Source organism: Macrotis lagotis, chromosome 1 (assembly GCF_037893015.1).
Source record: "Macrotis lagotis isolate mMagLag1 chromosome 1, bilby.v1.9.chrom.fasta, whole genome shotgun sequence".
Taxonomy (NCBI): domain Eukaryota; kingdom Metazoa; phylum Chordata; class Mammalia; order Peramelemorphia; family Peramelidae; genus Macrotis; species Macrotis lagotis.
Genome location: NC_133658.1, coordinates 144,377,518 through 144,403,198, shown reverse-complemented (window position 1 = coordinate 144,403,198; position 25,681 = coordinate 144,377,518). Strand labels below are relative to the sequence as shown.

Sequence of the window (25,681 nt, the reverse complement as noted above, 5' to 3'; positions counted from 1 at the left end):
TCATGTCACAACTCACTTCTCTAATTTGTATTATGGCTGTATTTTATTTGTTGATAGCATCAACTTCCATGGTTTTAATTATTATCTCTATGAAGATAATTCCATGGAGATCTACTTTTCCAGCTTGAACCCCTCTCCTGACCTCCAGCCTCCAGCCAACTGCATGGCTCAACGATGTTTCAGATAGTTAAATATTTTAAATTTAACATATCTAAAACTGAACTCATTATATTTTCCCCAAAATTTGTTTTTCTTCCCAACTTCCCTTTTACTGTTAAGGTTCCACTATTCTTCCAGTTACCGAGACTCCCTTCCCTTCATGTCCCTATCCAAACAATTGTCACATCCTAGCATTTCTTGGGGCAGTTAGATGTTTCAGTGAATAGAGCACTGGTCCTAGAGTCAAGTTTAAATCTGATCTCAGACACATTCTAGCTGTATGACCTTGGGCAAATCACTAAGACTCTGCCTAGGAGGCAGTTAGGTACAGTGGCTAGAGCACTGAACCTGGAGTCAGGAAGACCTAGGTTCAAATATGGCCTTACACTTACCTTGGACAAGTTCTTAATGCCTAATTGCCTTAATCCACTGGAGAAGAAAATGGCAAACCATTCTAGTGTCTTTGCCAAGAAAACACCATGGATATGAAGATGAAGAAAAATGACTGAACAACAACAGTTTCTACCTTCCCAACATCTTTGGTATGTACCCCTTCCCTCCTCAGACATTATGACCACCCTGGTACCCAACTTTATCACCTCACACCTGGATTCTTTCAGTAACCTATTGGTCCTCCTGCCTCAAGTTTCTCCCTGCTCCAGTATACCCTGCTATCAAATTGACCTTACTTAAACATAGGTCTGACCATTTCACTACTTTTTCACTAAATTCCACTGACTGGATAAGAAGATCTTAGAGTCATTTGCATAGAGATGATAATTAAAATCATGGAAACTGAGGAGATCACCAGTGGAAATTCTTCAGACAAAGAAGTAAAGAAAGCCCAGGATTGTGCCTTGGTTAGCATCAGGATGTGAATGAAGATCCAATAAAGGAGATAGGAGGAAAGAATGGCCAGGGTAGACAGAGAATCAAGAGAGAGGATTGTCATGAATATCTAGAAAGAAGAGAGTGTCCTGGAGAAGAGGGTGATTGGCAATGCCATAAGTTACAGAAGGATCAAGAAGGATGATGATTGAGGAAAGGCGATTAGATTTAGCCATTAAGAGATTATTGGTAACTTTGGAGAGAGAAGTTTCATTTAAATGATGAAGTCAGAAGTCAGATTGAAAGAGTTATAGAAATAGGAAATAGAAAAATAGAAAATAGAAAAATAGAAAATCGACCAAATTACTGGAGAAGCTAGAATACTTATGGTGCCTTCTAACTGGAACTGCCAAAATGTATATAAAATTTTTAGCTCCGCATGAATTGTTACAAAAATTATCCATGTATTAGGGCATAAAATTTGCAAATAAATATAAAAAGGCGGAAATAGTAAATAATCCTTTACAGATCATCATGCAGTAGGAATAATAATCAGTTCAGTGAGCATAAACAAAAGGCTCAGATCCAAATGGAGATTTGGGTGAAATCTTAAATAATAAGTGTGTAAAGAGTAAATCATAGAAATAATAATTATTTTAAATAAATTATAATATGAAATAACATGTCAAACAATTAAATCCTAAATAATGAGTGGATCAAAGAACTTATCATAGAAATAATTATTATCTAAAAGTAAATGATAACAATTAAATATTTCTGGGATGCAGCAGAGTATTTCTAAGGGGGAAATGAGATATCTACAAAAATACATTAACAAAATAGAAAAAGAAAGGCTTGATAAACTATGCATTTTAAAAAAATCAGAATGACAACATATAAACTCAAAATAAGCACAAAAAAAGATATTGAAATTTAAATGAAAAATAGATAAACTGGAAATCAAAAAGACTAAATACTGGTCATTTGAAAAGATTAACCAAATTGGTAAATCTTTTGCAAATTTTATTTTTAAAAAGGAGGTAGAAAATTAAGTCAACAAAATAGCAAATTAACAAAGTGAAATCACAACAAAATTGAAACAACTGAAAAGAATTATTGGAACTTAGTATGCCTAGTTTTTAACAAAGAGAACACAAAAGAAATAAAGTAGTTTCAAAAATATGATACTTCCCAAAATAAAAGACCAAAGAGAGATCTTAAGTGATATATGGACAGAAAAGGAAATAGAACTAATTCTAAAGGAATTAAAAAAATTCCTTGGTCTTGCTAGATTTACAAAAGAATTCTCTCAAACAGCAAAAGAATAATTAATAACAATTCCTTGCAAATTAATCTCAAAAATTGAGAAAGAAAGCACTCTGCTAGACTCCCCATAGGAGACAAATATTGTAATAATAACTAAACTAGGGAAATATGAAGCACAGAACTACATTATAGACCAGTATCATTAGTGATGTTGATATATTGATGATGTGAAATCATTCATTAATGTCAGTTCAAACATTTTAAATAAAATCCTGTTTGACAGATTATAGCAATTCATCCAAGATATTACTCATTATGGCTATATTATATTGATCAGGGTTTGACATTAAGAAAGCAATAAAATAATCATATTAAAATATAAATATTTCAAATCACATCATTATATCAATAGAAGCAGAAAATACCTTTGACAAAGTATAATACTTAATCATGCTAAAAGTCCTATTAAAGCATGTGCATAGGACTTAAAAATATATATTATATATTATAAAAAGCACCTCTCTAAAACCAAATAAAAGCATTTATATGTAATAGAGACATGCCAGAAGTTTTCCCAATAAGCATAGGAATAAAACAAAGGTACCCATTCTCCCTGTTAATAATTTGATATAATTCTAGAAGTGCTAATAATAGCAATAAGGTAGAAGGAAGAAACTCAAGGTGTAAAGACAGGCAATGAAGAGTTAAAACTATTCTCATTTGCTAATGATAAGATGGTTTATTCAGAAAATTTTAGGTAATCAGCAAAAATATTAAGAAAGAATGGCTTCAGCACATTTTCAGATTACAAAAATCAATAGAATTTTTTTTATTATAACAAAATTCAAAAGGCTAGAAAGGGAAATATTCAAAATAATGGCTATGTAGATATAAATTATATCTAAAGGTTAATAATCTTCAATAGTTAAGTGGTCAAATTAACAAACAGTTCTCAAAAGTAGAATTGTAAACTAATAACAAAAGGAAAGAATGATCTGAATCACTAATAAGGCAAATGCAAAACAAAACAACCCTGAAGTTTTTTCTTTATATCTAGCAATTAGTGTAGATTTCAAAAGATGGGAATAGTTAATGTTGAAGAAGTTTGGTGAAGATAGGCACACCTTTGCATTGTTGATAGAGCCACGAATCAATGCAACCATTTTGGAAAATAATTCTAATTACGCTAATACTCTTTGACCTAGACATCGTGCTATTAGGCATTTATCCTAAGGAGATCTCTATAAGAGGAAGCTCAACAAATATACCAAAATATTTATAGGAACACCTTTTGTGGATACAAAGACTTGGCAACAAAGTAGATGTCCTTTGGCTGGAATAGGGCTATGAAAATTGTTATTCAAAAATATAATGAAATATTACTGTACTGTAAGAAGGGATGAATATAGTGAATTTGGAGAAGTATGGAAAGATTTTCATGAGCTGTTGTAAAGTGGAGTACAGCCAAGGAAAAAAATATAACCAGTAACAATAACTACCACATAACAATCAAAAGTGAATTCTGAGGATTTACAGAGGACAAATATGACTCCAAAAAGAGATGAGAAACAACAATTTCCCACTCATTTGCAGAAGTAAGAAGTCCATGGGGGTGGAATGTTACATATATTTTCAATATTTTGCTCTGTTGATCAATTTTACTGATTTTTCTCTTCTTTCTCTTCTTTCTTTTTTTTTTCTTTTTAAATTCTTTCTTATATATAGGATGGTTCTCCGGGAGGGGGAAGAGGAAAGGATACTGAGAATTTCAGTGATATAAAAACAAAAGATACTAATTTTAAAAATTCTTTTAAAAATCTATGTAGAAAAAAATGAAACAGAGATTCAGGGTTGCCAGTGGTCTCATTCTCTACTGTGGGGAAGTCAAGAGAGTAGGTGATAATATGAGTATATAAAGTTTTTATTTCTTTACCAAAAAACTTGCGTTCATATCCTTTGACCATTTACCAATTGAAAAATGACTCATCTTCTTATAAATTTGACAAAGTCCTTTATATATTTAAGAAATGAAACCTTTATCTGAGAGATGATGAAAATTCCCCCCCCCATTTTCTGCTTTCCTTATAATCTTTGGCTACATTGGTTTTATTTGTAAAAACTCTTTTAATTTAATTTAATCAAAATTAGCCATTTTATATCTCACAGTGCTCTCTAATGCTTGCTTCTCTAGAAACTGTTCTCTATAGGTCTGATAGGTAATATGTTACATATTCTTCTAATTTTCTTATGATATAGTCCTTTATATCTAGATCATGTGTCAATTTTGATTTTATCTTGATTCATGGTTTTAAGATATTAGTCTATTCCCAATTTCTGATAGACTATTTTTCAGTTTATCCTCAAAAACTTAAATCTTTACATTTGTCAAAAACACCTTTATTACTGTGTATTATATGTCTGCTCTGTTTCACTGATCTACCTTTCTATTTCTTAGCCAGTACCAAATAGTTTTGGTATTTACTGCCTTTTAATATAGTTTGAAGTCTGCTGAACCTCCTTCCTTTACATTTTTTTAATCATAAGTTTCTTTGAAAACCTTGACATTTTGTTCTTCTAAATGAATTTTGTTATTTTTTTTCTAACCTAGGATAAAAAAAAAATTAGTAATGGAATAGCATTGATAAAGAGGTAAAATCAGCATTTTATTATATTGACTTTGCCTAGCTATAAAGAATTAATATTTTCCAATTACTTAAATCTAACTTTATTTATATACAGAATGTTTTATAATTATGTTCATGTAGTTCCTGGCCCTATCTGGGCAGGTATATTCTCAGGTATTTAACACTGTCTACAGTTATTTTAAATGTGGTACCTCTTCTTTGCAGGGGTTTTTATTGGTGATACATAAAAAACCTGATGATTTATGCGCTTATTTTACATCCTACAACTTTGTTAAAATTATTGTTTCAATTAATTTTTAGTAGAATCTTTAGGATTTTCCAAATATATCATCTAATGTCTGCAGAAGAGACCATTTATTACTTCATTTCCCATTCTGATTTTTTCAATTTCTTTTTCTTCTCTTATTGCTATTGCTAGCATTTCTAAAACACTATTGAATAATATTGGTGACATATAGTGGTTTCCTTGTTTATCTTTTTCAATTAAATCTATTTTAGCTTTAACTTTGTCTGAGATCATGATTGCTACCCCTGTTGTTTTTTACATCAGCTGAAACATAAATTCTACTCAAATAACTAAAATACTTGTACTACATACCTTACAGAGAGAGACTAGAATGGTATTTTGAAAATATTTTGAAGATGATTTATTATAAACTTAATAGCTAGCAAAACAATCAAATATTCATATAAAATAATTTAATCTTGTATCACATTTAACAAACAAGAACAAAAAATGTGTTTGTTCTACATCACATTTTAAGTCCATTGGGAATTCTTCCACCTTGGTTCTGTGAGATATTTCTGACTGACTCTTCCTCCTCCTTTTCTTCTCTGTCTCTGTCTGTCTCTGTCTGTCTCTGTCTGTCTGTCTGTCTGTCTCTCTCTCTCTCTCTCTCTCTCTCTCTCTCTCTCTCTCTCTCTCTCTCTCTCTCCCTCTCTCCCCTATGTATCTATCTCCACCACCACCACCATCACCTCCCCCCCATCCCATTACTACTTCTGGGACCAGGAGGACTAAGCACTCTTACTAACTCCTTTTCCACCAAGGAATATCTCATAGCTCTGGACTCATGATTGTGTCCTGACCTGGGAGAACCTGATGACCTAAAATAAAGATGAGGTTCTTTTTTGGTACCATTTGGTTTTTATTATGTTATTTGGAACTGGGGTCTCCACCCCGGAATCCAGAGGACAGTTACTTAAGGTGTAGGTTTGGCTAATGTCTAGGGTCTCTCCAAAAGAATATAGTAGAAGGGAAATCCAAGTACAGTGATTTATAGGTTAGACTATTTATATTTCTCACACAAAACAAATGCTAAAAACAAAGGCTCCAATAAGAATGCAATTATAAAGACTTAAAACTGGATATAGTAAATTAGAACTACTTTTATATCTCTTGGGAGACTAGTACTGAAAATTTCAAGACCTGATACAATTTGAAGGACTGACAAATAGACATTTTAGATTTCACCTTAGCTCTACACTGTCAATACAGTTCTATTTTGTTGGCAAATCAAGGTAGGGGTTATGTTCATTCTCTTGCTCACAGGCATCTTTCCTTCTAAGAAGCATTGTAGTTAATGTAGAGAGAAAGATAGGACCAAAAATTCTAATCAAAGGATCACTACCCTGCGTGTTCTTCCAGTTGTTAGGGAACTCATAGAAGATATCCTTGATCAATAAAGGACCTTGGGCCTGACTGTGCCCAACTCCAGTAGCCTTTTAAAAATTCTTGAAGGAGTCATTTGAGACAGAAAACAACTTTAAGGAGCATGACAACAAAGAAAGGAACCAACTATGGAAGAGTAACTCAGTCCTCAAGGGAGTTCCTGAACTCCTTGGTGTAGGAGAGATTAATGTCTTCTCTCCTATCCAATCATCTTGCAGTAGAGTGGATTTGTATGTTAAGAGACACCACATGACCCTTGCAGTCATGGAAGTGTGAATGACCTTGGCTACAGTTACTCCAAGAGGAAGTATTGTTATTGTACTTTCCTTGTATGTCTATTCTTTGCACTGACACTAGGTGTAGTCATGATGAAGTATGTACCAGGCTTAAGGTGGAAAGGAGGAAAGGAACCTTCGGTTACTATTGTTCAAACTCAGTAATTGTCTTGGTTGTGAGTTGTTTCAGCTAGCCAACTATTGCCATAGTGACCCTCAATATATTGCATCCTACTCTCATGCTACCAAGAATGACTTTTTTTCAGTTATTTGCTCATATCTTGGATATAAAATTCTTATCAAAAAGAAAACAAAGATTTTCTCCCTGCCTCCCACCTCAGTCAACTGCTTTTCTCTATTCTTAAATGTTTGTGTAGATGCTTTTCAATTTCCGGCAATCAAGATCAAATATTTAACCTTCTGTAATTATCTCTATTCCTTGTTTGGTTATAATTTATAATTTACCCATGCTGTAAAAGGTAAATGATCTGCCTTTCTTTGGATTTTCTTTCATATTTGGGTCATGTGTTCATTTTAAATTTATTATGAAATAAACTGTAGGATGTTGGTTTAAGCCTAATTTCTGCCAGACTGCTTTCCCAATTTTCTCAACAGTTTTTTTTTAATCAAATAGGGAGTTCTTTCCTTACAAATACAGATTTTCAGGTTTATAGATTCTGGGTTATTGAATTCAATTATTTCTGATTTTTCATTGTCTAGCCTCTTCCATTGAACTATTTGATATTTTAATAATCAGTACCAAAAGATTCTGATATTGGTACACTATAGAATAGAATCTATCTATAGGGGTGATTCTCCCCTTATTCCCATCTCTTCATTATTTTCTTTGATTTTCTAGATTTTTTTCTCCAAATGAAATTTATTATTATTTTATTACATTCTAAAATATATATTTTTGATAATTTGATATAACATTAAACCTGTAAATTAACTTTAGTAATGTCATTTGTATTATATTGACAAGTCCCAGGCTCGAACACTAACAATGCATTCCTTTAGCTATTTAATCTTTTTCTTTCTTTGAGGATTATTTTGGAATGGAATTTATATAAGGGTTTTTTTGGTGTGCTTTTGTAGCTTGATTCCTAAATATCACGTACATTTTGTTGTTATTTTGAATGAAATTTCTCTTTCTTTTTTTCTCATTGAGTTTATTATCATATATGACTTAATGTTGATTCTTGGAGCATATATGTAGCATGCAACTTTGCTGAAGTTACTGCCTTAATTAGTACTATTCCTGATTCCTTAGAACTTTGTAAATAAAGCATCATGTCACCAACAAATAACTGCTTTGTCTCTATTTTGCTTATCATGTGGTAAATTTCATTTTCTTACATTATTGTTATTGATAGCCTTTCTAGAAATATCAAATAAGAGTGATGTCCTTGCTTTACTCCAGTTTATTGGGAAATCTCCCAGTGAATCCAAATTTCATATAATTCTTGCTTTAGATTTTAGATTGATAATTTTTATTATATCTAAAAATCCCTCTAAGTCTATTTAACATAGCATAAATATTGTGCGTGTAAGAAAAAATTTCCTCATCTCTGTATCTATTTAATATGATTAACTATGTTGAGTTTTCCTAATGTCAGCCTGTTCTTGAATTCCTATTATAGATTCAGTGTAGTAATGATGAATGACTTTTGGATAAACTTTATTTCATTATTTAGTCTTTTAAAATGTTTTCTTGCTTTTTAAAAATTGTTACTTTACAATATTTCTCTCTGATAGATCTCCCATTCCCCTGCCCCCCACATATACAACAAAGAAGTCAAATTAAGCAAAACAAACTAATGCATTGACTCTGTATGACAGGATATGTCTCATTCTGTAGTTTATCACTTCTCTACTGAAAGCAGGAAAATATTTTATCATCAGACCTTTGAAATAAAGATTGAAATTGTATTGATCTGAGTTCTGATACCTTTGAAATTTTTGGTGAACCTCCCTTTCCTTTAGCAATAGTCAATTTTCAGTATACTTACCCCATTCAACCTTTCCATATATATATATATATATATATATATATATATATGCATATATATATATATACACATATATATTAAAAAAACTAAGCAAGACTATTGAACAGAGCAAAAATATTTAATGGAGGCCTCAATGGTCAAGGACTGGCTGGGCAACCCTAGGAACCCATGTATACTTGTGGCTATCCATTCCCCTCTTACTTATGACTTCCATACACAGGTGAGATTAGATATAAATCAACAGTAGACTTTATGGAGAAAATCAGTCATTAAAAGATGAATAATATATATTTTGAGTGGGATGTGGAAAAGTGGGGAAGGGCAGTCCCATTCCTTTTTCTGATAATGATAGTGGCCTGAATTATATAGGAGTACGTTGGAACTAGGAATCTTGGATTCAAATAACAACTCTTCTACCTATTCTTTGTCTATAAAGGAAGGGGGTTGAACTGGAAGATTTTTTTTTTTGGAAGGCAATGGGGTTAAGTGGCTTGCCCGAGGCCACACAGCTAGGTAATTATTAATTGTCTGAGGTCAGATTTGAACTCAGCTATTCCTGACTCCAGGGCAGGTGCTCTATCCATTGCACCACCTAGCTGCCCCTGAACTGGAAGATTTAAAAGACTACTTCTAGCTCTAATAGTCTAGACACTTATTAGCTCTGTAGTCTTGGACAAGTCACTGTACCTTTCTGAGATTCTTCTTTTTTTTCTTATCTGTAAAATGAGGTCAGTAATACCTATTCTACATTATTTCTCTCAAAGGGTTATTATGAAGAAACTTTAAACTGCTTTGTAAACTTTAACCTGCTACATAAAGGTAGAGACAGAAAAACTTAGAGAGTGTTAGGTTGGAACTAGGAATCAGATCCCACTTCTGACCCTCATTAGTTCTGATATTCAAGAGTTAAATGTCCCTGGGTAAGTCATTTAACTTTAGTGCTTCAGGCAACTTCCTGAGAAATAATCACTGCATCACTGACAGGTCTTCAGAATCACAGAAATTAGAATTGGAAGGGACACCAACAATCAGTCATTCAGCTTATATTTTAAAGCATCTTCTACTGTAATATGTCCTACAAGCAGTCATCTGACCTCTTCTCTTCTTGGAGATCTCCTCTAAGTGGGAGACTCCTTGACTCTCAAAAAACCTTTTATACTTTATGACAGCTCTAAATTAAAAAAAAAAATTTTGCAAGGCAAATGGGGTTAAGTGGATTGCCCAAGGCCATACAGCTAGGTAATTATTGAGTGTCTGAGACTGGATTTGAACCCAAGTACTCCTGACTCCAAGGTCGATGCTTTTATCCACTACACCACCTAGCCACCCCTAAAATTTTTAAATAAAATTTTATGCCTGCCATTTACTTGTAAAAATAATATTTAGCATTTCTTGTTTTTTTAAAGTTTTGAGTTCCAAATTCTGTCCCATCCTTCCCACCCCCTTCTCCTTGAGAGAGTAAGCCATCTGATATAGGTTATACATGAGCAATTATGTAAAACATTTCCACATTAGTTACTTTATGCTAGAAGATGCAAAAGAAAGCAACAAAAAAGAGAGAAAGAAAGAGAAATAGTACACTTCAATCTGTGTTCAGACAATGTCAGTTTTTTCCCTCTGGAGGCAGTAAGCATTTTTCATCATGAGTCCTTTGGGATTGTCTTGAATCATTGTAATGCTGAAATAGACAATTCATTCACAGTTCTTCATAATGCAATATGGCTGCTACTATGTTTAATGTTTTTCATTTTTTTAGATTTTTCAAGGCGATGGGGTTAAATGACTTGCCCAAGGCCACATGGCTAGGTAATTATTAAGTGTCTGAGGTCGGATTTGAACCCAGGTACTCCTGACTCCAAGGCCGGTGCTCTATCCACTGTGCCACCTAGCCACCCCCTACTATATTTAATCTTTTCCTGGTTCTGCTCACTTTATTTTGCATCGGTTCATGTAAGATTTTCCAAGTTTTCCTGAAATCATTCTGCTTGTCTTTTCTTATAGCACAATAATATTCCATTACAATCACAGAAGCAAGGCTAATTTACCTCTTCCCATGGAGTCTTCCAACTGATGATTTAAAGATGGACAAAACTTCCATTGATAAGAATCTTAGGCCTTTATCTTTCCCAAGCCAATCTCTGCTGACACATTGCTAAGTTCCCATTAGACACAGATGTCCCCTATTAACTGGATATTGACCCCTGCATTGTCATTTCTGTTGAAGATATCCCAATGTTCTACTCCAATAATAATCAATAACTAGTCAATAAATAATTATTGAATGCCTTCTAAGAATCAAGTACTGTACTAAGTACAGTACTTACTGGGGATACAATTAAGAAAAACAGTCCCTACCCTCAAGGAGCTTATGATCAAATCAGGGAAGAAAATTTTATAAAAGAAGCTAAAAGGAAGGGAGGGAAGCTGCCAGAGGGTAAACAATCTGGAGGCATGATGGGAATGAAACCAAGCAGAACAGCTAATGAGAAATGAGGTTATCTGGAAACTTCTGAGCCCTCTATAAAGGGAGGTTTTGGAAGGAGTTCATTGCTCTGCCCTCAGCTGGAAGAGTGAGACAGTTAAAGGATGCTGAGGAGTAATTGAATAACAAAACTGAATCAATCTCTAAAAACATTCCCCAACTGATAAATGGTCAAAGGATATGAATAGGAAATTTTTGAATAAAGAAATTAAAACTTTATGTAGTCATATGAAATAATACTCTGAATCATTAATGATTAGAAAAATGAAAATTAAAACAACTTTGAGATATCATTTCATACTAATTCAGATTGGTTAAAATGATAGAAGAGGAAAATGACAAATGTTAGAGGGGATCTGGAAAAACTGGGTCACTAATATATTGTTGGTGGAACGATGAACTCATCCAAACATTTTGAAGTGTGATCTGGAATTATTCCCCCAATTCTTTGACCCAGCAATAGCACTATTAGGTCTGTTTTCCAAGGTGATCAAGGAAAAAGGAAAAGAACTTATATCTTATAAAATATTTATAGCAGCTCTTTTGTGTTGGCAAAAAACTGAAAATCAAGGGAATGTACATCAGTTGGGGAATGGCTAAACAAGTTGTGGCATATGATTATGATGTGATATAAGAAATGTGATAGAAATATTGGATAGGCTGATTTTAGAAAAACACAGAAAGACCTGCATGAAATAATAAAGAGTGAAATGGGCAGAACCAAGAGAAGGTTGGAAGCAATAACTGTAATATGGTTCAAAGAATAACTGTGAACAGCTAAACTGTTCTGAGTATTATATTCAAATCAACTACAAAAGACCTCTAAAGGAAGATACTATCCATCTCCAGAGAAAGAATTGATAAATAGAAATGTGCATAGTATAGTTTTACATATTTATAAATCTGTGTCAAATGGTAGCCTTCTCTAGGGTGGGGTGGGATGGAAAGGAGATAGTTTGGAATTTAAAATATAATCAAGACAATTTGATCTAATTAAAAGAAAATCTATCTTCATGATGATGAGAGAGGAATGGTGTTCCTTGCAGTGGAAACCAAGCAGAATTTCTTATAGAAAATGAAATTCCATTCTGATTTCTGGATCCATTTTCTTCTGGGTTTGGGACCTTTTGCTTTATAATTGCTTAGTGGCACAGTGAATATAGCACTGACCCTCTAGCCAAGAGGGTCAAGAGTTCAAATCTGGTGTCAAACACTTGACACTTACTAGCTGTATGATCTTGAGTAAGTCACTTTAATCCTGATTGCCTCACATCTAGGCCATCTCCAGTCATCTTGATTCATATCTTGCCACTGGACCCAGATGATTCTGGAGGAGAAAGTGAAGTTGGTGACTTAGCATAGCACCCCCTACTCAAATCTAATTCATGTGCTGGTCATAGCATCATCTTCCTGATGTGGTCCTCTTTGAGAATGAAAGACAAACAACAGCTTCTCAAAGGTGTAGTACATTTTGCCATTTCCCTATTACTTTCCCTACCAAAAGCAAAGTACTCCCTTGTACTGCTATGAAAGTGAGATTTTTTAAATATATGGTTCCCCCCAATTATTCTGTGGGTGCCTTGAGGCTGAGGATTGTTTCCATTCTTCTATTTGGTTCACTAGTGTTTAGGTTAGTGTGTGGTACATAGTAAGTACTTAATGCTTTTCCATTCTGTCTCACATAGCAGGTCAGCTCTTCACAATCTTGAAAACTTCTATTTTGAATAAATGAGGAGAAAAGTTCTATTAAACACTTTGTTTTTGCATTAGTTCATTCATGTTCAATTGTGACCATCATGGACTAGAGAATGGCAGAGCCTTCTACCTTTAACTATCTCTTGAAGTCTGTCCAAGTTCATATTTATTGTTTCCATGACACCATCTATCTATTTCATCCTCTTCCATCGCCTTTTCCTTTTTCCTTCAATCTTTCCCAACATCAGGATCTTTTCCAATGAGTCCTGTCTTCTCATTATATGGCCAAAGTATTTAAGTGTCATTTTCAGAATTTGATCTTCCAGCAAATAGCCTGAATTAATTTCTTTAAGTATTGATTGATTTGCTATCCTGGTGTCCAAAGGACTCTCAGAGTCTCCAGAAAAAGGGAAAATTACTCAGTTGTACCAAAAAAATTTATACAACTTTTTTGTGGTGGTTAAAAATTGGAAATCAAAGAGATGCCCATCAATTAGGAAATGGCTAAATAAGCTGTGGTACATGATTGTAATGGCATTGTATTGTGTTATAAGAAATGACAAACATAATGATTTCAGAAAAGCCAGGAAAGACTTACATGATCTGATGCTTAGTGAAGTGAACAGAACCAGGAGAATGTTGTACATAGTAATAGCAATATTATTCAATGAAGAATTTTGAATGACTTAGCTATTCTCTGTGATGTTTCCTCAGACTCACTTGACTTCATTCTTGCAGGCTTTCTGTCTCTAGATTAGAATCACATCTTCATAATCATAATACCATTTTTGTCTTTTATAATGTCTATTTTTGCATGAAACTTTCCCATGATAAGTCTAATTTTCTTGAAGACTTCTTATCTTTTCTATTCTATTGTTTTCTACTATTTCTTTGCATTGCTCATTTAAGAAACCATCTTATTTGACCTTACTATTCTCTAGAATTCTGCATTCAGTTGAGCATATATTTCCTTTTCTCCTTTTCCTTTTGCATTCTTTCTTTCCTTGGATATTTATAAACCATTTTGCTTTCTTGTTTTTTTCCCTTTGGAATGCTTTCAGTTTATCTATCTATCAGATATAATCCCTTAAATCTATTCATTGCTTCTATTACGTAATGATAACAGATGCAATTTAGATCAGACCTATATGAATTTTCTTTAATTTTAGTGTGAATTTTCCAGTAAGAAGCTCATAATCTATTTATAGTAAGTTCCAGGTCTTGTTTTAAGTTCCATGTAGAACCTTTGACTGCAAAGTATGCAATCAATCTGATGTCTTTATTAACCATCTAGTGATGTCTATGTGTAGAAATACGTTTTACTTTGTTGATAAAAAGAGCGTTTGATGTTGGAGAGACACCATGTACTGTTGGAGTTGTGAATTGATCCAACCTTTCTGGAGAGCAATTTGAAACTATGCCCAAAGGGCAACAAAACTGCATATCCTTTGATCCAGCAATACCACTATTAGGTCTGTATCCCAAAGAGATCATTAAAAAAGGGGAAAAGACTCACGTGCATAAAAACATTTATAGCAGTTCTTTTATAGTGGCAAAGAAATGGAAATTTAGGAAATCCCATGAATTGGAGAATGACTGAATAAATTACGTTATATGAATGTGATACAGTACTATTATTTCATAAGAAATCATGAGTGGCTAGACTTCAGAAAAGCCTGGAAAGACTTATGTGAACAGATGTTGACTGAAGTAAGCAGAACCAGGAGAATACTGTACATATTAACAACATTGTGGGATAATCAACTATGATAGACTTAGCTCCTCTAAGCAGTTTTGTGACTAAAGGCAATTCTAAAAGACTCGTGGTAGAAAATGTTATCCACATCCATGGAACTAGAGTATGAATGTAGACCAAAGCATACTATTTTTGTTTTTTAAAACTTGTTTTATGCTTTTTTGTTTCCCTTCATCTCTGATTTTTCTTTCACAGCATGACTAACAATGGAAATATGTTAAACATGATTTTATATGTATAATTTATATCAGAATGCTCACTGCAATGCAGAGGGAAATCTCAAAATCTTTCAAAAAGATGAATGGTGAAAACTATGTTTACATGAAGTTGGTAAAAATAAAATAAGATAAAAAAAGAAAAAGTATTTTTCATGATCAGTGAGTTATCTTGACAAAACTCTTATTATTTTTGTTCTGCTTCATTTTGTATTCCATGACTAAATTTGCTTATTATTTTGGGACAGAGAACAGAGTACTTAAAGTTTGGCAGAAAGATGACCTACCAGAGCCTTTTCTTCCCGAGGCTAAACATTCTTAAGATTTAAACTCAAGGGCCTTTACTATTATGTTTATTCTCTTCTCATACCTTATCAAGATCTTTCTTAAATTATGGTGCCCAGAACCAAACATAAGACTACAGATGTGATATTATGGACTAGATTAAAGTAGAGGTGGCTCTTACCTCCTCACTACTGGGAATTATATCTCTTTCAATGCAGTTCTAGATAATATTAGCTTCCGGAGAGTGGAGGTTGTTTAGGGGAGGGTGAATTATCTTGTCATTTTAAACTCATTGGCCATGAAAACTCCTAGGTCTTTTTTCAGATGATCTGCTGTCTAATCATGCTTTCTCATCCTATACTAATAAAGTTTATTTTTTAAATGCAAACATATAACTTGATATGTAGCCATATTAAATTTCATATTATTCAGTTTGGTCCAGTCCTCTAGCCTATCAAGATATTTTTGGATCCTGTTCTATTATCCAGAATGTTAACTGTTCCTCCCAAGCTTTTGTCATCTGCAAATTTGATGAGCATGTCATCTAAGTTTTATTTAAGAAAATGATGAAAATGTTCAGCAGCTCAGTGTTGAACATGGTCACTTTACTAGATACCTCCTACCGAGTTGACTATTAATAACTACTCTTTGAGTAGAGGTAGTTAACCAGTTCTATGTTTTGGTTCTGTAATTTTTCAGTTGAGTCTGACTCTTCATGACCCTTTTTGGGATTTTCTTGGGAAAGATACTTGGGAAAGAGCCACATTTTTCTACCTCCTTCCTTTTCCTCTGCATTACAGTGAGATAGTTTACCATTTCCTTCTCTGGCTTATTTTACAACTGAGAAAACTGAGTCTAAAAAGGGTTAAGTTAGCTTAAAAAGAAAGTCACCCAACTAGTAAGTGAAGTCAGATTTGAATTTCCCCTTTTTATGATCACTTTGGGATGCTGGAACAAAGGACATACACAGTCTGATTGCCCTTTGGGCATAGTTCCAAATTGCAGCTTTTGTCAATATTGATCACATTCTTCACTCTTTTCTCTCTAGGTTTTCAGGACATTTCTCCAGTGAACCACCTAGATGCCCAATTTTGAATTCAACTAATGATAATTTCAACTAGTTGGCAATTTTCCATCATTTTACAAGAGTGCTGTACAATACGTGATCAAAGGTTTTGTTTAAAATCTATGTAAATGATTTCTACAGCATCCTCCTCATCTACTATTTTAGTAATCCTATCAATAAAGGAAATAAGGTCAGCCTGACATGATTTGTTCTTATGGAAGTCATGCTTGATCTTTGAAATCACCACCTATTTTAGCTTCCTAGTTGTTCATTTGTTGTTTATTGTTCAGTCAGTTTTTTCAGTGGAGTCTAACTTTTTGTGTTCCCATTTGGGGTTTTCTTGACAAAGTTACTGAAGTAGTTGTCATTTCCTTCTCCAGCTCATTTTTACAGATCAGGAACTGAGGCAAATAAGGTTAAGTAACTTGTCCTGGATCACCTAGCTAAGAAGTGTCTGAGGCTAGATTTGTAGATTTGAATTCAGAAAGATGAGTCTTACTGACTCCAGACCTGGAAGTCTATCCACTCTCCCCAGAGTTTTTTTTTTTTTTTAGGTTTTTGCAAGGCAAATGGGGTTAAATGGCTTGCCCAAGGCCACACATCTAGGTAATTATTAAGTGTCTGAGATTTGAACCCAGGTACTCCTGACTCCAGGGCTGGTGCTTTATCCACTGCGCCACCTAGCCACCCATCTCCAGAGTTTCTTAATCATAACTGTGGTAATCTATTCTAGAATCTTTCCAGGAATTGAATTTTCAACTTTCTTGATTTATTTTTGTTTGTTTGTTTTTTAGGGTTTTTGCAAGGCAATGGGGTTAAGTGACTTGTCCAAGACCACACAGCTAGGTAATTATTAAGTGTCTGAGGCTGGATTTGAACTCAGGTCCTCCTGACTCCAGGGCTGGCACTCTATCCATTGTACCATCTAGCTACCCCTCTTGATTTGTTTTATATTTAAATTACAAACATTTAGAGATTATTCTCATTATGTGTGAGATCTTGTGACAAAGTAAAAGTTGAGTAAAACTAATAAAACAGTGACTTCAAATATACACGGTGAAGCAAAACATATTTCTTTAAGGGTCATTTACAAGAATATGTCTCATTCCTACTCTAAATCTATGATCTCTTTAGTATGTTTCATCACCCATGTTTGATGAAAATCATGAGTTCTGAAGTCATGAATACTGATTGTATTGGTCATAGGCTTATATCTTTCAGTTTTTTTGAATAGTATTTTTCCAAAGATATTGTAAAGATAATTTAACTTTAAGTTTTAAAAATTGAGTTCCAAATTTTCTCTTTCTCCTCTTTCTTCCCCTCTCTAAGATGATAAGCAATTTGATATAGGTTGTATATTGGCAATCATGTAAAACATTTCCATATTAGTCATGCAGTGAAAGAAGAAACAGACTAAAAGGAAAAAAGGGAAAAATAAAGAAAATGATAACAGTATACCTTGATGGGCATTCAGCCTCTATCGGTTTTTTTCTTTGAATGTGGGTAGCATTTTCCATCAAGAGTCCTCTGGAATTGTCTCAGATCATTGTATTTTTGAGAACAACTAAGTCATTCGTGGTTGATCATTGCACAATGTTGCTACTACTGTGTTCAATATTCTCATGGTTCTGCTTACTTCACTTTGTATCAGTTTAAGTAGACATTCCATGTTTTTCTGAAATCTTTCTGCTCACCATTTCTTAAAGAATAATATTCCATTACATTCAGTCATTCTCCAATTGATGGACATTCCCTCAACTTTGCTGCCACAAAAGGAGCTACTATAAATATTTTTACATGTGGGTCCTTTTCACTTCTTTATGATCTCCTTGGGATACAAACCTTGTAATGGCTGGAATAAAGGGCATGCACAGTTTACTGTCCTTTGGGCATAGTTCCAAACTGCAGCCTTTGTCACTATTGATCACATTTTTCAACTTGAGACTCTCTTCTCTCTAGGTTTTCAGAACATTATTTCTCTCCTGGTTCTCCTCCCACCTGTCTGGCTACTCCTTCTCTGTCTCCTTTGCTGGATCCTTCTCCAGATCACATCCAATAACTGTAAGTGTTCTCAGAGTAATGTCTTGGATTTTCTTCTCTTTATCCTTTTAGTGATCTCATCAGCTCCCATGATTCACAAATATATCTTTCTTCCCTTAAACTCCTCTCCCTTAAGAAGGAGAATTCCATCATGGACTCATCCCTTATCTAAATTTTTTGTCTCCCCAGATCTGACATGGAAGCTCCTCCAGAAATGCTTCTGGAAAAACCAAAAGAGCACTGACCTCAAAGTCTGGCTCAGCTGCTAATGGACTTTGTAACTTTAGGCGAATTATATATCTCTGGGTTTCAGTTTCCTTCCATACAAAATGAGTGCAATGGATGAAATTGTTGTCAAGATCTTTTCACATAAAGATTCCTGGGGGGCAGAGCCAAGATGATGGCATGAAGGCCCAAATTCCCAGAAACTTGTTCCTCCCAAAACTCCAAAAGCCATCAAATTATAACTCTAGCCACAATCTAGAGGGGCAGAACCCACAGAAAGACTGAGTAATACAATTTCCCAGTTCAAGGCAACTTAGAAGTTCCTCAAGAAAGGTCTCTTTCACTGGGACTGGGGGTTGGAAAAAGTCACCATGAGCACAGCTGCAGTCACAACAGCCCCCACAATATAGTGTGGCCAGGCTGAGTACCTAGATCCCTGGGGCTGCCTGGGTCTGTGACAGAGGGGTTGGTTTCTAGACCTCCTGGTCCCAGGATCACTGGCAGCAGCATGAAGGGGTGGTAAGAGAAGTCTTCTTCACCATAATGAGTGTGGAGTGAGTGCTGGCCTCAGACCAGCCTTATGGTGAGAATCTGCAGCAGGAATCAGGGAAGCCAGCCTGCACCTCCAGAGTGTAGCCCACAGAGAGTAAAGGGGTTGGGGAGACTGCAGAAGTCCCTCTGCTCTCCATGAGGCAGGATTCAGCTGTTTGCCCATACGCAAATCCAGGTTGTAGTTCGGACTCCCATACCACCATAGCTGAGCAGGGACTCTCCTTGCAGCTCCAGGGCAGAGGGGAGTGCCTGTGGTTATCCATAGATCGAAGTAAAGTCAAGAAAGCAGTCAAAGTCTCTCATAAGACTTTGGAGGAATTAAAGTGCCAGTGGGGTGTCCCCCAAACTCCCCAAGGCCTTGGAAGTTCAATAAATCAATCATAGGCTGAGGAAATGAGCAAATGAAAGAAAAAGAAGAATCTGACCATAGAAAATTACTTTGGTCCCATGGAAGATTCAGAAGGTGACAAAATTGAAGCTTCTATATCCAAAACCTCCAAGAGAAATAGAAAATGGGCTCAGGCTATGGATGAGCTCAAAAAAGACTTTGAAAAGCAATTAAGGGAGGTAGAGGAAAAATTGGGAGGAGAAATGAGAGTGATGCTGATAAATCATGAAAACCAAATTAGCAGCTTGGTGAAAGAAATACAAAAAGTAATGAAGAAAATAACATATTAAAAACCAGTTTAGGCCAATGGAAAAAACAACACAAAAGGCAAATGAGGAGAAGAATGCCTGAAAAAGCAGAATTGGCCAGCTGGAAAAGGAGATTTAAAAAAGCTCTCTGAAGAAAATAACTCCTTCAATTGCAAAATAAAACTAAAGGAAGCTGATGACTTTGTAAGAAATCAGGAAGAAATAAAACTATTCCACCATCCCCCCACCAAATTAGAAGAAAATGTGAACTATCTCATTGGAAAAACAACCGATCTTGAAAACAGATCCAGGAGAAATAATTTAAAAATTATTGGGCTACCTTAAAGTCATGGCAGGAAAAGAGCCTAGACTTCATTTTTCTTTTTTTTTTTTAATTTAAGGGGCAGTGGAGTTAAGTGATTCTCCCAAGGTCACACAGCTAGGCAATTATTAAGTATCTGAGATAGGATTTGAACTCAGGTCCTCCTGACTCCAGGGCCAGTGCTCTATCCTCTGTGCCACCTAGCTGCCCCTTAGACTTCATTTTTCAAGAAATAATACAGCAAAACTGCCCTGAGGTCCTAGAAGCAGGGGGTAAAATAGAAATTGAGGGAATTCACTGATAACCTCCTGAAAGAGATCCTAAAAAAACTTTCAGGAATAGTATAGCCAAATTCCCAAACTCCCAAGTCAAAGAGAAAATACTAAAAGATTCCAGAAACAAATAATTCAACTACTGTGCCTCTATAGTCAGGATTACACAAGATCTGGTAGCATCTACATTAAGGGTTCATGGGGATTGGAATATGAGATTCCAGAAGGCAAAAGATCTTGGTTTACAACTGAGAATCAACTACCCAACAAAACTGAACAATCTATTTCAGGGGAAAAGATGAACTTTCAATGAAACAGGGTACTTTAAAACTTTCCTATTGAAACAACCAGAGCTGAACAGAAAGTGTGATCTCCAAGTACAGGACTCTGGTGAACCATAGAGGGGGTGGATGAGAAGGACTAATTATGAGGAACTTAGTGATGTTGAACTGTTTGTATTCCTGCATGGGAAGAAGATACTTGTAACTCATACGAACTTTGTCATTTATAAGAACAGTTAGAAGGAGCATATATAGACAGGGCACAGGAAGGAGCAGAATCCAATGGTATAATATAGTAAAAAGATGGAGTCAATAGGTGATAAAGGAAAGTACTGGAAGAGAAAGGAGAGGCTAAGATATTTCACATAAGAGTCAAGAAAACCTTTTTCAATGGAGTGGAATGGGAGAAGGCAAGGGGGAATGAGTGAGCCTTCATTCTCATCAGAAATGGCTCAGAGAGGAAATAACATACACACTTAATAGGGTATAGAAATCTATCTTACCTTTGAGAAAAATGAGAAGAAAGGGAAGGGATAAGGGGGAATGGTGGGGGGAGGGAAGGAGGGAATAGGTGATAGAAGAAAGCATCATGGGAGAGGGTACTCAGATGCAACACACTTTTGAACAGGGCCAGGATGAAAGGAAATAGAGAATAGAATAAATCAGAGTGGGAAGGATTAGAGTGGAGGGAAATATAGTTAGTAATAACAACTATTGAATTGAATAACACATATTAAAGCAACTTCTTTGGTGGACTTATGATAAAGAAGGCAACTCATCCCAGAGACAGAGCCATTGGAATCTGAACATAGACTGAAGTACATTTTTTTTCTCTCACTATTCTTGAGGTTTCTCATCTTCTTGGCGGGGTTATGTTTACTCTCATAACAAGATTATTGTAATAATATAAAATAAATAAACCAAAAAAATGAAAAAAAGATTCCTAAAAGGGGGTTAAAGATGGGGAAGAGTTCAGCAGACAAAGGGAGACTATGAAAGGCATCAGGGATGGGGAGAAAAGACCAGATTGAAAACTGGGAGAAATCTGGGCTTGAATCCCTAGTCTAATGTTTATTTATTATGTGATGTAGGCAGTAGCCTACTGGTAGTTCTGCCTACCTCAAGTTACTCTCCACTTCAATCAAAATGCTATTCTATCACTAAAGTAATTTTCCTAAAACCCAAGTCTGATCATGTCACCCCTCTGGCTGAACAAATTCCAGTGACTTCCTGTTGCTTCCAGGATCAAATACAAAATGCTAGTAACCTAGCCCCCTCCTACCTTTCCAGTCTTCTTATACTTTAATCCCCAACACATGTGTGTTCTGTTCCTATGACTGAAATACTCTTTCTCCTTTTCAACTACTAAGCTCTCTTGATTTTTTTAAGTTTTAACTAAAATTCCACCTTCTACAAGAAGCCTCCCCTCACTCCTTTTAATTCTTTTAACTTTTCTCTACTTATTTGATCATTTCCTACCTATCCAATATGTAGCTTCCTTTGAATATATTTGCTTGCATGTTGCCTACCCCATTGGTCTATAAGATCCTAAAGGACAGGGACAATCTTTTGCCCCTTTTTATATCCCCTAGGCCTGGTACATAGTTTCTTAATAAATGTTTATTGAATATCTTGAATTGAATTGAACTCTCAATTGCCTTTCCTCTCTGATTGGAAGTCTGAAGGATGGAATAAAGTTCTCCCAAAGTCTTTCTCTATAGAGGGTTCTGCACTTTCAAAACTTTGTAGGTAACTCTCTATTTTTCTATCAGCAGTTCTGCTTAATTTTGGTTCCCTCAAATATGTTGATCCTCCCTGGTTTCCTCCACTCCTACTTTTCAGCTTCCTATTAAGATTTCCCCCATTAGATTGTAAGCTTCTTGAGGGCAGAAACTGTCTTTTTCTTTTTTGCATCATTGCACTTTGCACAGTGTCTTATACATAGTAAGTACTTAATAAATGATTATTGCATGGAATTGAATTTTACCTATTTCTATTAGGACATCTTGATTGTCTTAAATACTGGAAATTCCTCTTTCTCGTCTTAATGTTTGGTATTTGTTTCATATATATGTTTCATATATGTGTGTGTGTATGTATGTATACGATATGATATTTTGCAAAGGTCATGGGTTTCTCCTTTCTTAAATTTTGACTCCTGTGAACTTTTTAAAAATTATCTTCCCTTGTAGGGCTGTATACAATTTAATATTCTTGACTTTTTATCTCCTTTCATTTACCTTTCTAAACATGTCTTGAACCTTGTATTTGAAGATCGAATTCTTTGTTCACTTCTCGTCTTTTTAACAGGATATTTTGGAAGTCCTCTATTTCGTTGAACATCCATCTTTTCCCTCAACAGAATATCCTGAATTTTGAAGGGTAGTAAATTCTTGGTTGCAATCCAAGGTCCTTTGTCCTCTGAAATGTCATATTCCAGGCCCTCCAATCTTTAAATGTTGAAGCTGATAAGTCCTGTGAAATTTTGATTGTGCTTCCTTTGTATTAAATTGCTTCTTTTTGACTGCTTGTATCATTTTCTCCTTTATTTGAGAATTCTGGAATTTGGTTATGATAATCCTTGGAGTTTTTATCCTGGTGTCTCTTTCTGGAGGTGTTCTGTGTATTTGTTCAAGGGTTATATTGTCTTCTTGATCTAATGTATTTTGGATAGTTTTCCCTGATGAGTTACTGAAAAATATTTTCCAGGCTCTTTTTTTTTTAAATCTAAGTGTCTGGAAGACCAATTATTTGTAAATTATTTCTCCTGTACCAATTTATAGGTCATTTGTTTTTTCCCAAAAGATACTTTTACACTTTCTTTTTTTTCAGTTAAATAAATAAAAACCCAATTATTTACAGAGAAATTGAGTTGTGAGGGGAAAAAAAGTTTCTTGGTTCTTGGAAGGTCTGGTGGGGAAAAGCCCATATATGGTCTCTTGGGTGAATGAAAGCCTCCCAGGTAGTAAGCACATATTTTAGCAGGCACAGGTAACTCTGAATGTTTTGGAGAGGGAGGCAAAGATATGAGAAAGGCCTAGGATGAAGGGAATGACAACATCAGTCATTCTCAGAGTCTGAATAGTCTGCAACTAGTGAAAAATTGAGGACAGAGGTACTGGTAGGGCCTCCCTGTATCTCCACATCTTGGGGACAGTCTCTATTTGAGGAAGATCCTCCTGGGGGGTTCTCTTCCTCCTCCTTCCTTCCACTTGGCTCTGGAGCTTCCCCTGACTCTGGAGGGCTCTCCAGGTCATCCCTGGACTTCCGACGAACAATCCCTAGGTTGCTGCTAGTGATGGAGGACCCACTAGGCATAGGTTTTTGGCTAATTGCCAGCTTAAGGACACTGTTCACCTTGCTGTTGCTGGCCCCAGGTACTGGGGTGGAAAGGAACCAGGAGCAGCCAAAGATTTCAGTCTGTTTCAATTTCTGTTTGTCTTCATATGAGTCCAGGCTGTGGTACTTGAGAAGGGCAGCAAGCATCTGGTCCTCCTCTGTTTCAGGCACCAGGGGATACTGAGATTTGCCTTGATCTGGAGGGTCAGAGTTTTTTCCTCTTCTTCCTTTATGGCCTTTTTCTTTTCCCTAAACTTCCTCCTTAGCATGCTGTTAAGGGCAAAATCATCCTTCCAGGTGCTCTGGGCTTCCTGGATGTTGGACAGGGTGGGAATGGCCTTCTTCAACTTGCTCTGGTCTGTGGTGCCATGCTCCAGGCGGAGCATGGCATCTGTCTCCAGCTTCTGTTTCTTCTCCTGCTCTGTGGTCAGGATCTGTTCGTTGTCTGCCATGTCCCAGCGTTCCTCCTTCCTTTGGGCACCACTCACAATCGCATAGTCACAATTGGCAGGATCCGTCTGCATCTCGATGTAGTTGACACAGAGGTGACATTTCATTCTGAACCTATAAATTGGGGTTGTATAGTGATTGCCAATGTTCTTTTCAGCATTGTAACGGACACCCATGCCAATGTGGTTCTCACAGCCATCACACTAGATGTTATAGGGCATCTCAAATCTTATGACAAGAATGCCCTGTGAAAGTTTTCGTGCCCTCTCCCGAAGTGGATGGCTGTGGTGGTATCGATTGAGAGAGCCGTGCTTTGCTGGATCAAAGTCTGGAGGGTAGTACTTGTTTACACCTTTTCTTTCACCCATCTTGGAAAATGTCGACTTCTAAGCAAACTGAATGTGTTCAACCTGCCCTCTTCCCTACGTCATCAGATGGCACCGCCCCAAAGGCAGGTGCCCGGGCCGGCCCAATCCAGGTGATGAGGGAAGCCCGACATACCAGACCCGGAATGCGGCTCCCGAGGCCGGGGGCAGGGCTTCCAGGCTCGATCCAGCTTAGTGACCGGGATGGCTCCAGGGGGAAGTCAGCCCCGAGGCTTCGAGGCTGATTCCAAGATACATTTTCTTTAGGTTTTATTTTTCCAGCCTTTTGATTTTGTTTGATGAAATCTTGGTGTCTTGGTGTCTCATTAATTTCTTTTTCTTCAATTCTAATTTTTAGGGTTTTATTTTCTCCAGTTGGTTTTTGTGTTTCCTTTTCCATTTGGTTGATTTTTATGTTTTGAAGAGTTACGTTCCTTTTCCAGTTAGACTTCTTATTCTATGGGAATGCATTCCTTGATTAGTGCTCTTTTAGTTTTTTCTATAGTTAGTGCTCTTCTAGTTTTTTCCTCATTTTGATTGTTTGAACTCTGCTCCTGTGGCATAGGGAGCATAGACTCAAGCTTTTCTTGTGCTGAGGTCTGAGGTCTGATCCCTGGTTTGCCATTGGTCAAGATGTTGCCTACACAACTCCAGCATTGCCTTTGCAGAGGTTTGTTCCCCCTTTATATTCAGACTTTGCTTAATTAATGGTTTAGTCCCAACCTAGTCCTGTCTTTTTCCCCAGTGTTCCCAGGGTTCAGACTTTGTGTGGAATTGGGACTCTCCCTGTTGACTTCCTATCTAACTGCCAGGACCTGTGCTGTTGTCTAGTTAGTGATGCAG

General features: G+C 35.8%; 1 pseudogene; it reads right to left on the bottom strand.

Moving 5' to 3' along the window:
- Positions 1-23,744: 23,744 nt before the first annotated feature.
- LOC141514388 (putative splicing factor YJU2B pseudogene) lies at positions 23,745-24,944 on the bottom strand (annotated as a pseudogene).
- Between the last annotated feature and the right edge of the window lie 737 nt (positions 24,945-25,681).